The sequence below is a fragment of the Misgurnus anguillicaudatus genome, chromosome 11 (genome assembly GCF_027580225.2).
Source record: "Misgurnus anguillicaudatus chromosome 11, ASM2758022v2, whole genome shotgun sequence".
NCBI classification, from domain to species: Eukaryota; Metazoa; Chordata; class Actinopteri; order Cypriniformes; family Cobitidae; genus Misgurnus; species Misgurnus anguillicaudatus.
The window spans coordinates 1,507,648-1,520,600 of record NC_073347.2 but is presented as its reverse complement, the minus strand read 5'-3'; the positions used below and the strand labels follow the sequence as shown (position 1 = coordinate 1,520,600).

At 45.9% G+C, this 12,953-nt stretch overlaps 1 pseudogene; it reads right to left on the bottom strand.

Annotated features, from left to right (window-relative positions):
• Positions 1 to 684: 684 nt before the first annotated feature.
• LOC129416878 (5S ribosomal RNA) lies at positions 685 to 801 on the bottom strand (annotated as a pseudogene).
• Between the last annotated feature and the right edge of the window lie 12,152 nt (positions 802 to 12,953).

Sequence of the window (12,953 nt, the reverse complement as noted above, 5' to 3'; positions counted from 1 at the left end):
TTTATACTTGGGTCAGTAAGCAGTCCTTTAAATGATTTTGCAACTTACAACTGTAAAAATGTAAGAGTTTGTAGTTATTTTGCAGTCAAATAAACATTTATTTGCTGTTAACAATGGTCTTGATTTACAATAAAGCACATGATAAAAATAACCCAGCAAGAATAACCCAAAACCCAGAATATTAATCCCATAAATGGTTAAAATGACTACATGTTGGGTTTTCTCAACAACCCAACCTGCTGGGTTAAAATGTGTTACCCAACGTGTTGGGTTACTTTAACCCAGCATGTGTTCTGTCCAATATTTACCCAGCGCTGGGTTGCCAATTGGGTTGTTTTTAACCCAACCATTTTTAGAGTGTGAAACACCACCAATGTGCAGCATCCACCTGGATGATGCGACGGCAGCCATATTGCACCAGAACACCCACTAGCTTATTAGTAAGAAAGGAGATAGAGTGATATAGCCAATTAGTATGAGGGATGATTAGTAGGCCAATGGGCAAGTTTGGCCAGGATGCCGGGGCACACCCCTACTCTTTTCGAAGGACATCAGGAACTAAGTTTAACGTCTCATCCAAAGGACGGTGCTTTTTGACAGTATAGTGTCCCCATCACTAAACTGGGTTTTAGGACCCAAACAGACCACAGGGTGAGCACCCCCTGCTTGTCTCACTAACACCACTACCAGCAGCAACCTGGCTTTCCCAGGTGGTCTCCCATCCAAGTACTGACCAGGCTCAGCCCTGCTTAGCTTCAGTGGGCAAGCTGTCTTGGGCTACAGGGTGATATGGCTGCTGGTTTTAACGTACTGTAACATAAAGTGCAACCATTATTTTAATTACTAATTACCTCTTATAATTCATTTTATTTGCAACCAATAGTGGACTGCTTTGAGAAATGTATCTGTGACTAAATAAGTAGGACTCAACATGGTCGTCCCATGTGTCACAGTTGGGTTTAGGTTGGGTTTAGGTTCATTGCCTGTTCATTTGTGTATTCTTTAAAATTTTGTTCATTATTCCTTTAATTTCTTCATTGTCTGTTGCCTTGGTTACCAATTGTGTTTGTTTGTTTCTATAGTTATCTATTAGCCATACCTGTGTCCAGTTTAGTTTCCTTGTAATTTTATATGTATTCATGCCCATGTTTTGGTTTAGTTTATTGTTGGATATTGTTTGTATTGTGTGTAGTTGGTTTCTGGTCTTCCAAGCTTCTCTGACACTCTCCAGTGTATTTACATTGTTCAGTGACAGTGCTTTTGTGAGTTTGAGTTACCTTTTACACAACAATGTTAAACTATGATTGAGGACCACACATTGATGTAAAACAAAATAAAATTTAGAATAACAAAACTCCTAGGCCACAGATATCTCACACTGGTCATTTTCAATATACATGTCAAATGACAGGGTGAGACAACGATCATGAATCACCACCATGTGACGGGAGGTTTGGCAGCCGGTTTGTAGTTAACATCATATACATTATAGTAGATTAATTGGCCTATTTGAAAAAATCTGCTTTGGCCGATTTTGCTGCAAAATTAGGCCGATTAATAGGCAGGCATATCTGCGGGCACCTAAGCGTTGTTGTAGAACTCGTGACGCTGCCTCTTGCTGCAAGCAGATAGCTCTCGTGTGCAGCCGTGCTCTGTTCACAAACAGCTTTAGTAAACGATGGCGGGATCGCACAAATTAAGCAGCCAGTACAACAGCGCGACGGGCTTATGTCTCGCGGTGCACTGTCTGTGCAAAGATTAGGCTCATTTCATGTGATTAATGAGTGATGATGATCTTTCTTTGCATGACAGAGAGAGCAGAGCCGTGCGCGCACGCTTTCTGTCTTTAAACTGTCTCCCTGCTTTTATTACTCAAAACAAAACTGACTCGATGGCGAAAGGTCAGAAGACCAAATCATATCCACCGAGGAAATGTTTACGTGTTGTTACAGTAACACTTTGTTTACAATTTTGCGCTGCTCAGCCTGGATTACAACACAATGCGTCCGATTCGCGAACTGACTCCTTTGAACAGATTCGTTTGAATGAACGGTTGAAACAACAGATCTGTCCCAACACTAAACTCACAAGACGTGATAAATGCATGGTGCAGAGGAGGTTGTAAAACTCTTCAGAAAGACCAGTCATAATTTTTTTAAATACTTTGACTTAAATAGTGACATTTTTACATGTAAAATATCTGCTAATGATGAGAACATTTTGTTTATTATGTACATTTAGAAAATCGGCCAAACATATCGGCCATCGGCTGCCCTGATTTCTAAATATCGGCATCGGCCAGAGAAAAAGCCATATCGGTCGACCTCTACATTATAGTACACATTTTAAACAACAACGTTAGCGCAATGTCGTTTTTTATACGCTTAAGATATGAAATATGAATTAAGGGTAATATACTTGTTTATTTTGCTTGTTATCAAAAATAAACTACCTTAAAAGGACTTTGTTGTTATTGATTCTTAGCAGATTTTACCTGAAGTTACGTGTGTTCCACGAAAGCCTTTGTTTATGTTGTTACTGCTGAAACCGTCTATACATTCAGAATGAACAGTTCTAGTCTGCCCTATTGCTTGGCATGTAAGTTTCCCAAAAATACTTTACTGAATAATGTTTTGATTTTGCAATCAGTGCTTGAATCTATCCTAGCAGCTTCTAAGGGACAATTGAAATCGTATGGCAAGACGAGAATGATCAAATCTGGCTTAAGTTTTTCAGGACTTATCTGATGGCTTAAAACCTCTTTGATGCCTCATCTAAACCTGTTCCCCGTAAAGAATATTTTTAACATATGTTTTCATCTCAGAGATGAAAAAGACAAGAACTAAACTCTTTTGCTGACATAATGACATTGCAAATAAAACATCACATCTGCCATTTATCTTTACAATTCATCCACGGCATGGAGCCCCATTTCTTCCCTCATTAAAGTCATCAAACAGTTTTGGATGCCGGCGTTAGTCATGGATATAGTTTCAGCAGAACAATGCTCTGGGAGAAAATACAAGAATTTTGGCCCTGTTAACAGCGTGTTCTTTTTAACTGTTCATTCTGCACTGTAAACATGAACACCCCATCACGCTTCTGAAACTGCACTGCAAGTCGAGGTAGGCCGAAAACATGTTCTACATCCCGTGTGTTGCAGTTGCAGTCACAATTAAAATTATGCTCATGAAATTAAGTTTAGTTGTTTATCTTAGATGTGTGCTCCAATTTTACAATGCTATTTTGTATATTACAATATTTTCTGGACTATAAGTCACGCTTTTTCATATTTGGGCTGGGACTGCGTCTTATTCTCAGGAGTGCCTTGTAAGTCTGTATGAATTAATTTTGACATTTATGAGACAAAAGAGACCATTACCGTCTACAGACATTAGTTCACTAAATGCTGCTCCAGTATTTATGTAATTCAGTGGATTCAGTGATGTGGAATGACGAGTCTGTGAATTTGATGCTCGGTGGCTTGTTCGATTAATTTATCCCCTTCAGCCTTCCAGGTATGTTCTGTATGCTTTTGTGCATTGTGTAAATAACTGATAATATTGCGATTATGTACGAACATCTATTCAGCCTGCTGTTCTGTGTGTTATGTTGAAGTGTTTAATTATTCAGAAAGAAGTTCAATTCCACACCGGCGCTCAGAACGATAAACTCTTTACTTCATATGCCACACATTCTCCCAACGCATGCGCACACTCTGAACCCCCCGTAACCTTGGTTGCCTTGGAAACTGCAAGTAAGAATACAACACCCCCCCCCCCCCATAAAGAACTACAAAAAATTGTGTCTCAACTTAAACTATAGCTGAGGAAAAATGGCTAAACACCTATACGTGGTAGTCTGTGACAAATTCCTTCAGATATGCAGGACGAGCCCTAGCCCGAACCGGTCGGCTCTCCAATGCCATTGGCCGTGGCACATCCTGACCACCCTGATTAACGTCAAGCAGTGGATGAAGGTTTTGAGACCCCAATGCTGGCATAGATGGGTGTGGGGCTTCCCTGACAGGCGAACCTTGAAACTCTGGGCCTGGCCGCGGCTGTACTGGCTCCAGTGGAGGGCCAGAAGGGGATTGTGCTGTGGCGCTCTCTCACTAGGCTCCCTCGCCCGTAGGCACCTGGTTGAGATTGGAGGGGCTGGCACTTTCCTTAGTCTGCTAGCATGCCAGCGAGAGCCATCGCTCAACAAGAATGTGGCAGACTGGAACTGACGATCCACCTGGAGGGGCGTAGACCAAAACGATCCCATTTTGCTGCTACGATGGGGTCTGCGAACCCAAACCCACACAGCAAAATCCCCGGTGTTAAATAAACACTGTGGGTGTATATATAATCCACTCCCAGATGGGTGTGTATAAAGACTGGTGTTAAAATTTAACACTGAAGCAGTGTTAAAGTTAATGAGATAATGAAGTGATGATTAAGACATTAATGGTGAACACCTGCTGGTCATTCTGTGTCAAATCAACCTTAATTTTAGAATTTTCCCTGTCTTTAATTTTTTATTTTGATGACTCTTTTTCTGGATAAAGTAATACTAAAATAATGCAGAAAGACAAAATATTTAAAATGTAATAGATGAAATCCCCACAGTTAAATAAACACTATCATCATCTCTGTTTGAAAACTAAAATTACAACTTGCTTGCAGAGTTACATGGATAACTTCGATACAACTGCTGTAAATCTGGTTAATAAAGTTAGTCACCATTGCTCCGATTAGTGTTTCCTTTAGTTGGGTACTTGGGTCTTAAAGTTTATTGTTAGTTTTTTTCTGGTCATTGTGGAAGTGTGTTAATTAAACACTTCTGTTAGAGCAGAGGAAGATGAGATAAATGAAGTCTAGAACTGTTACAATGTTAATTATGATGCAAACATAAGTGTTGTGATTCAATGATCTCATACAAAAAAATAATCACTGTATGTAAGTGTATAATTTTATATTCGGTCCACCCCATGAAATCCATATAGCCTTAAGAGTTAATATTTTTCACCGAAATCTAATTTGTGGTGTCAGTCAGACACACGGAGACATCAACAATCAGCCTATAAAACACAATCATGGTGACAATCAACAACAAAGCTTCATGCCGCAATGCATGCTGGGTACCAGGATTGTATAAAACTCATTCATAACTCCCATCATGCATTGTGACATGACAAAATTGTGCAAATTTCTTACCATTTACTGTCACCCTTGTTGAGATTTGTATCATAAGTTATGATGTCTCTCTTAAGCAAAAAAAAAAAAAACCTAAAGCATTACAGCAGTCTTACAGAACAGCGTCTTTCATAGAGCATGTTTGTATTTGCATTGTTGTCTTTATCATTTATTTATGATCAAATGTTTTAATGATTGGTAAAGAATAAAACAAATAACCAATCTCAGATGCTATGAAAAGTTTTCCCTCTACATCAAGCAATGAACAAACAGTCTTAATAAAACAATGTTACAATTGCTTAAAGAGGAAAATGAGTTTAGTGAAGGTTAAAGGACGAATGACTAACTAAAGGAAACGTTAATCACAATAATGGTGACTTCAAATGAACCCATAACAAACACAAACTTAAGATTTAATGTGATACATTCTGTGATTACATCACGTCAGAAAGAAGATTTGTACTAAATCATGTGTGTGGATGCAGAGGCCTGGGTGGTGGTGTGCTGGCTAGCTCTGTAATGCATTAAAGTTAGGTTGAGTGCTGTTTGGAATGTGTACCCCTGGACAAGATGTGCACGAATGCTGTTCTTAAGGCTCTGATTGAACCTTTCAACACCAACGTTCGCTTGGGGGTGGTACAGTGCAGCCCGGATATGCTTAATTCCCTTATTGCAAAGAAACGTAGAGAAGTCTGCAGAGGTGAACTGCGGCCCATTGTCTGTAGTGATGGCACGGGGCATGCCCCAGTGAGCAAACAAGCTTTCCAGTATCTGTGTGATGGTCTGTGATGTGACCGTTCCGGTTGGTATTAACTCAGGCCATTTAGAGTGGAGATCATACATGACCACCAGAAAGCGTTGATGATGAGGAATTCTATGGTCATGAATTTCTCCACAAATGTCCAGTTGAAGGTGGTCCCATGGGCGAGATGGCCACGGAACAGGTTGAAGAGGGGTTGGAGCTGGTAGTCCAGTCTTCCCACTGAGAAGACAAGGTTTACAATCCCTGACCAGCCGTTCAATGTCGTGATCAATGCCTGGCCACCAGACCAGGTCCCGGCATCTTTGCTTGAGCTTAACAATGCCCAAGTGGCCCTCATGCGCCATTGATATGACACGTGCACGCAGGCTGCCCGGCATCACTGTAGAGAGGCCCCTGGAGACACAAACATCACCCCAGCAGGAAAGTTAATTTTGTACCTTAGCAAAAGGTTTCAACTCCTCAGGCATCCATGCTGGCCATCCGGAGCATATATATGTGCGGAGTGTTGTCAGTGTAGGGTCACACTTAGACTCCCTCTGCAGCTCCTCCAGGGAGACGGACATTTTCAGAGGTGCATGGAGCATCTGGATGAGTTCTGGCTCCATGTCATCACTGCCTGGCGAGGCTGTCGGTGTGGGAGCATCGATGGATCGAGATAGAAGATCAGCGACCACATTGTCCCTTCCTGGTGTGAATTTGAGTACTGCCGTAGGCGCTTGCCCCATCTGTGCAGACATAAGGGTTTATGACCTGAGCCGGAGGCTGACAAGAGCGTGATCAAAGCCTGATGTTCAGTGCGGAGGGTAAAACGACGACCATAGAAGAAAAGGTGCCATCTTTAAGTTGCCCAGATACACGCGAGAGCCTCGCGTTCACCAACAGAGTAGCGCTGTTCCGTGGGGGTCAGAGCTCTGAAAGCGAATGCTACTGGACGTTCCACTCCATCCTGCTCTTGTGACAGCACCGCTCCCAAGGCCTGTGTGGATACATCACAGGTGACGATAGTCTGACTGTCAGGGTCAAAGTGGGCCAGGTGGTGTGGTAAGCTGGGACTTCAATGTCTTGATGGCCTCTGAGCATGCTGCAGTCCAGTCCCATGGCTCCTCTTTTTTTAGTAACTGGCGAAACCACAGGGTTTGGGAGTACAGAGGCAGGAAACTGAGGTAGTAGGCTGTCATTCCCAGAAATGAGGCTACCTGGGTGGCAGAGGTGGGCTCTGGGATTTTGTTAATAGCCTCAATATTTGACTGAAGAGGGGAGATGCCCCTAGATGTGAGACGGAACCCTACAAAATCTATGGCTGAGGCCGCAAACGTGCATTTCTCTCCATTCAACGTAAGGTTATGTGCCATGAGAGCACTGACCACCTTACTGAGACGATTGTTATGGGTTTGGACATCCGATGCATGAACAACTATGTCATCCAGGAAAACCGCAACTCCAGGAATACCAGCAAAGATGGTGGCCATCACCTTTTGGAAGCAGCTGGGGGCGGAGCTTAGGCCAAATGGCATACGAGTATAACGAAATACCCCAGCGTGTGTGACAAAAGCTGTGAGGTCTCTGCTGGAAGGGTGGAGTGACACCTGCAGGTAACCCTGGCGCAGATCCAGCTTCGTAAAGACTGTTGAACCATAGAAATGAGTGGTCAACTCCTCCGCTGTGGGTAATGGATACTTGTCGGTGATAACAGCCTTATTTACAGAGCGCAGGTCAACACAGACTCGTATTCCACCAGATTTTCTTTGCAATGACCAAGTTAGAAATCCAGGGGGCCGCATTAACTGGCTTGATCACTCCCATGTCCAGCATCATTTGAAGCTCAGCAGTGACTTCCTCAATCAATCAATCAGAGGCCTGTGGGTAAAAGCTGTGATGCAGCCCAGTCCATCAAACAGCGCTGGCCATCTCTGTTGCCAGGTAGAGGTAACATGGTGGATATCAGCGCCCTTATCATCTCGCAGCGTGAACCCCAAGCTGGTAAAAGATCTAGCCCACGGAGGTTGGCTCCCCATTCAGAAATGTAGAATGGGAACAATGACAGGTGTTTGGAGCCATAACGTACTGAGACGCGGAGAACACCAACCATAGTAATCCTGGAATTGCTCTAATGGCAGATGGGAGAAGAACTTGTGATACGTATTGGAATTGAGCAACGAAGCGGCTGCACCCGTATCCTGGAGGAGTTGGAGACTCACCTCATCCAACAGCACAGTACATGTTCTAAAAGCTGCCTGGCCAGCTGATACATGTCTAATTTCAGTGTAGTCATTACAGACCGGTGAGAGTGTCCTCTGTGATGCTTGCGTAGCCGACCGGCATACTTTGGCAAAGTGTTTTTTTTTTCAAGCAATTTCTACATGTGCCCACGTGCAGGGCAATTTTGGGCTCTTGAATTGTGTGAACTAGACCCACAGTTACCACAAAAACTTGAACTGCGCTGGTTTCTCTGCCGCTGTGCAAAATGCACTGGAAAACCTGCATCCTGACTCTCACTTTGGCCTATGGGTAAGGGGGTGTGGCCTTTATAACTGACAGGTCGGAGTTGTTGCATCGGGATGTCCGCGGGGGGCACGCATCGGCGAGCAGCGTAGAGCATTCAACAGCTGCTTCACCTGCAGCGCGATCGCAACCGCTTGAGTTAGTGTTAGTTCATCAGATTCTAACAACAGTTTTTCCTGTGTCTTTTCACACAGTATCCCTTCAATAAGCTGATCATGAATTACCTCGTCTTGAAGTGTCCCATAATTGCACGAGCGCGCCAGGTCTAGCAGATTAGTGTCGTAGTCCTGCATGGACTCACCCGCTTGCTGAAGCCGTTTGCGTAGCTTGTATCGGCGTAGTATGACTCGTTGCTGGCCCGTAAAGTGGAGAGCGAGCTGAGCGACCGCTTCCTCGTAAGTCTCCACTTCCCCAAGAGCGCGATATATTCTCTGTCCCTAGGCCCCGAGACAATGACGAAGCAAGGCAATTTTCCTTCGATCTGGAATATCAGTATAGTCCATAGCCTCGAGATACACCGTGAAGCCATCAATCCAACTTGCCCACGGAATGGACAGTTCGCCAGGAACAGGAAGAAAAGGTGTCGGCGGTGGTAAGCTAAACTCAGCCATCCTTGTCGCCAATGTTATGTTGAAGTGTTTAATTATTCAGAAAGAAGTTCAAATCCACACCGGAGATCAGAACGATAAACTCTTTACTTCATATGCCACACATTCTCCCAATGCATGCGCACACTCTGAACCCCCCGTAACCTTGGTTGCCTTGGAAACCGCGAGTAAGAATACAACACTGTGTGCTATTGTTTAGTTGAATAACTTGCCTCTCCAGATGAAACGTGTTCTTCGGAGTGAATTTTGTGAAATAATTGTATAAATAAATGCCACGTAAAGTCCACTGATCTGCGGAGACGGGTGTCGTTCCTTTGGAAGAGTCCGTCCTCCGGCTCTCGGCACCCTGATCCACAGCCAGCAGAGGTGCCAATGGAGACAATGGGTTCGTGTTCTGTGATGTCCACTGGATCCATTGGCACTCCTTTGGTTTCTGCATCTGCCGCTGCAGCGGAGGTGGGGCCTTCAGCCACTGAAGTTGACTTGGACATTCTTCCTCCTTCGGGACGGGTCACAGTGCTGGAGTTCGACCTGGAGATGGCGGCCGTGCTCTCTCAGGCGGCGGAGGCGGTAGGGCTGGAGTAGACTGTACCTCCCTCTCCAGAATCGTCCCGCCTCAACGACTGGTACTTTGGAGCTGCCCGGGCGTCTCAACCCACACCTCCAGTACCTTTCTTCCCGGAGGTGCACAATGAGCTGACTCATTCTTGGAGAGCTCCGTTCTCCAACTGTCTTTGGCCATTTCAGCCATCACCCCTCACTCTGTCTCTGGTGGAGCTACTAAGGGGAACGTCTGGATCCCTACAGTGGAGCGGAGGATCGTGATGCAGCTTTGTGCAGCCACCGCTGCCTCTTGGAACGACCGGCCAACCCTTTCTTCACAGGCTTGTAAGCAGTCTTCCGGTCTCACGCAGCTGCGTACCAGGCCTGTGGAGAGGCGGCTTCCACCCTGCATGCGATGGAACTGCTGCAGGTTCACCAGGTGAAGGCTTTGAGGGACCTGCATGAGGGAGGACACAACTCGCCTGCCTTCTCTGAGCTCCGGGCGGCCACTGACTTGGCGCTGAGGCCGACCAAGGTTACCATCCAGGCAGTTGGTCATGCGATGTCCACCATGGTGGTCCAAGAGCTGTGTCTGGCCGACTTGAAGGAGGCTGATAAGAACAAGTTCCTGAATGCTCCGGTTTCCCAGACCGGCCTCTTCGGCGAGTCGGTGGAGAGCTTTGCCCAACAGTTCTCCGCCGCCCAAAAGCAGACTAAGGTGATAGCTCAGATCATGAGATGGAGAAAGAAAGCTGCCCCGGGTCCATCAACACCAGCTCCTCAGTCTGCCCCTTGCCGAGGGCGTCCTGTGGTGGCCGCCTCAGTTCCCCCTCCTCGGACCACATCTCGGCAGCGCAGAGGAACTGTTCATCAGCAGCCCGCCCTGCCCACTCAGCCCGTCGCTTGTGGAGGTAAACTGAAGTCCTGAGACAGGCGACCTGGAGGGGATCACTCTTCGGGAGGTGGTAACAGCACCACTCCCTCCCCCAGAGGATGGCCGGGTGGAGAATCTTTGGTTTCGTTTTGTGTCTGTTCCGCCTGCTTTTCAGGCAGCACCCCAAACACACAAAAGAGTGTTTTCTCTAGGTCTCCAGAGGAACGTGAGCGGGCCAATAGTCATCCAGCCTCCTCTTCCTCCATTGCCAGCGGGTGCTTCCGGGAGTCTGGGCACTTCGTTTCAGAAGCCAGACGACCATGCCACCCTTCAGCGAACTCAAGTCAGTGTTACACCACACACTATCGATGTTCATGCTGCTATGGCGCACATGCCGACAGCCACCTCGGTTCTGCTCAGCTGCCCCACCGTGTGTACATCAGTAGTGCCGTTAATTCCACTCGCTTGGTCACTGGGTGCCTGGCAAAAGCTTCCTAGACCATCCCGTTGGTTATTACACCCAATCCGCCTCGGTTACACGATTCGACAGGCATACCCCCAAATTTTCAGGCATCCGTTTCACCACGGTGAAAGATGCCAATGCACATGTACTGCATGCGGAGAACGCTGTCCTACTGGCGAAGGACACGATAGAGCCGGTCCCTCCAACCGAGATGATGTCAGGGTTTTACAGCCCGTACTTTATAGCACCCAAAAAGATTGGTGGGTTACGTCTGATCTTGGATTTGCCCCCAAGATTGGTTTGCAGCCATAGACCTGAAAGACGCGTTCTTTCATGTGTCCGTTCTCTCCCCACAGGCCGTTTCTCCGCATTGCGTTCGAGGGGAGGGTAACTCAGTACAAAGTTTTACCATTCGGGCTGTCTCTCTCTCCGCATGTCTTCACGAAAGTAGTGGAAGCAGCGTTAAAACCCTTGAGAGAGAGCGGTGTTCGCATTCTGGTTTATTGGCGAATAGTGAGACGCTCTGCGAACACAGACTTAATGCTTCGGCATCTCGCTTGTTTGGGTCTTCGGGTCAATTGAGAGAAGAGCAAACTTTGCCCTGTGCAGAGGATCTCTTTTCTCGGTATGGAACTGGATTTGTTCTGCCTAACCGAAGTGCGTGTAAAGTCAATTCTAACGTGTTTCAATGCTCTCAAAGGCAAGTCAACGGTCCCACTGAAACGATTTCAGAGGCTCCTGGGACATATGGTAGCAGCTGGGGCTGTAACACCGCTCGGGTTGCTCCATATGAGACCGCTTCAGCATTGGTTTCACGACAGAGTTCCGAGGAGAGCGTGGCGCAGCGGTGTACACTGTGTAACTATAACACCTGTGTACCATCTCACTTTCACTCTGTGGATAGACCCGCCATTTCTTTGGGATAGTGTGCCCTTGAGACAGGTCTCCAGACATGCTGTAATACACACAGATGCCTCCAACACAGGGTGGGGGGCCACGTAGGACAGGTTGGCAGTTAAGGAAAAGATGTATTCGTTTGCAAAGACAACATTGCGACCATTGCGTATATCAATCGCCAAGTCATCTCGCCCATCATCTCCTCTTCTGGAGTCAGAAGAATCTGAGGGAGAATCCGTGCCATTCACATCCCAGATGGTGACTAAACCCCCAAACGGTTCAGCTGATTTGGAAACATTTTGGCAGAGCGCAAATAGATCTGTTTGAATCTCCAGACACAACCCATTGTCGCCTGTTTTATCCACAAACTGACGTCTCACTCGGCATGGATGCACTGGCACTGTTTCCCACAGTGAGCCTTCTCGCACAGACACTGTGCAAAGTCAGGGAGGACGGAGAGAACATTTTAGTGGTTGCTCCTTATTGGCCCACCAGGAACTGGTTTCCTGGACTCATGCTCCTCACAACAGCCCCTCCCTGGTGGATTCCTCTGAGGAAGGACCTTCTTTCTCAAGGAGCCGGCACGTTATGGCAACTGCGCCCCAACCTGTGGAATCTCCACATTTGGTTCCTCAACGTGAGGAGGTTTTAAGTGATTTACCATAAGCGGTATCTAATACTATTACTGCAGCGCGAGCGCCGTCTTCAAGACACGCTTACGCACTAAAGTGGAACCTGATCATCCACTGGTGTTCTTCTAAACATGAAAACCCCCGAGAATACGAGAATATAAACACGTTCCTTGTTTAAAAGGGAGAGGGGGTGGTGTAGCTACAAATATACAACAAAATATTTAAAGTAAACCATAAATCCGTACTAAAATTTTATTCATTTGAAATAATACTGTTAAATATGGAAATAACTGATCGAAACAACAAACAGCTTTTGTTCATTTTAGCTACCATCTACAGGCCTCCGGGCCACCACACAGATTTTCTTAAAGAAATAGCAGATTTCCTATCTGAGCTTACAGTCACTGTAGATAAAGCTCTTATCTTTAGTGATTTTAATATCCATGTGGATAACCCAAAAGATGCATTAGGGTGTGCGTTTATGGATGTTC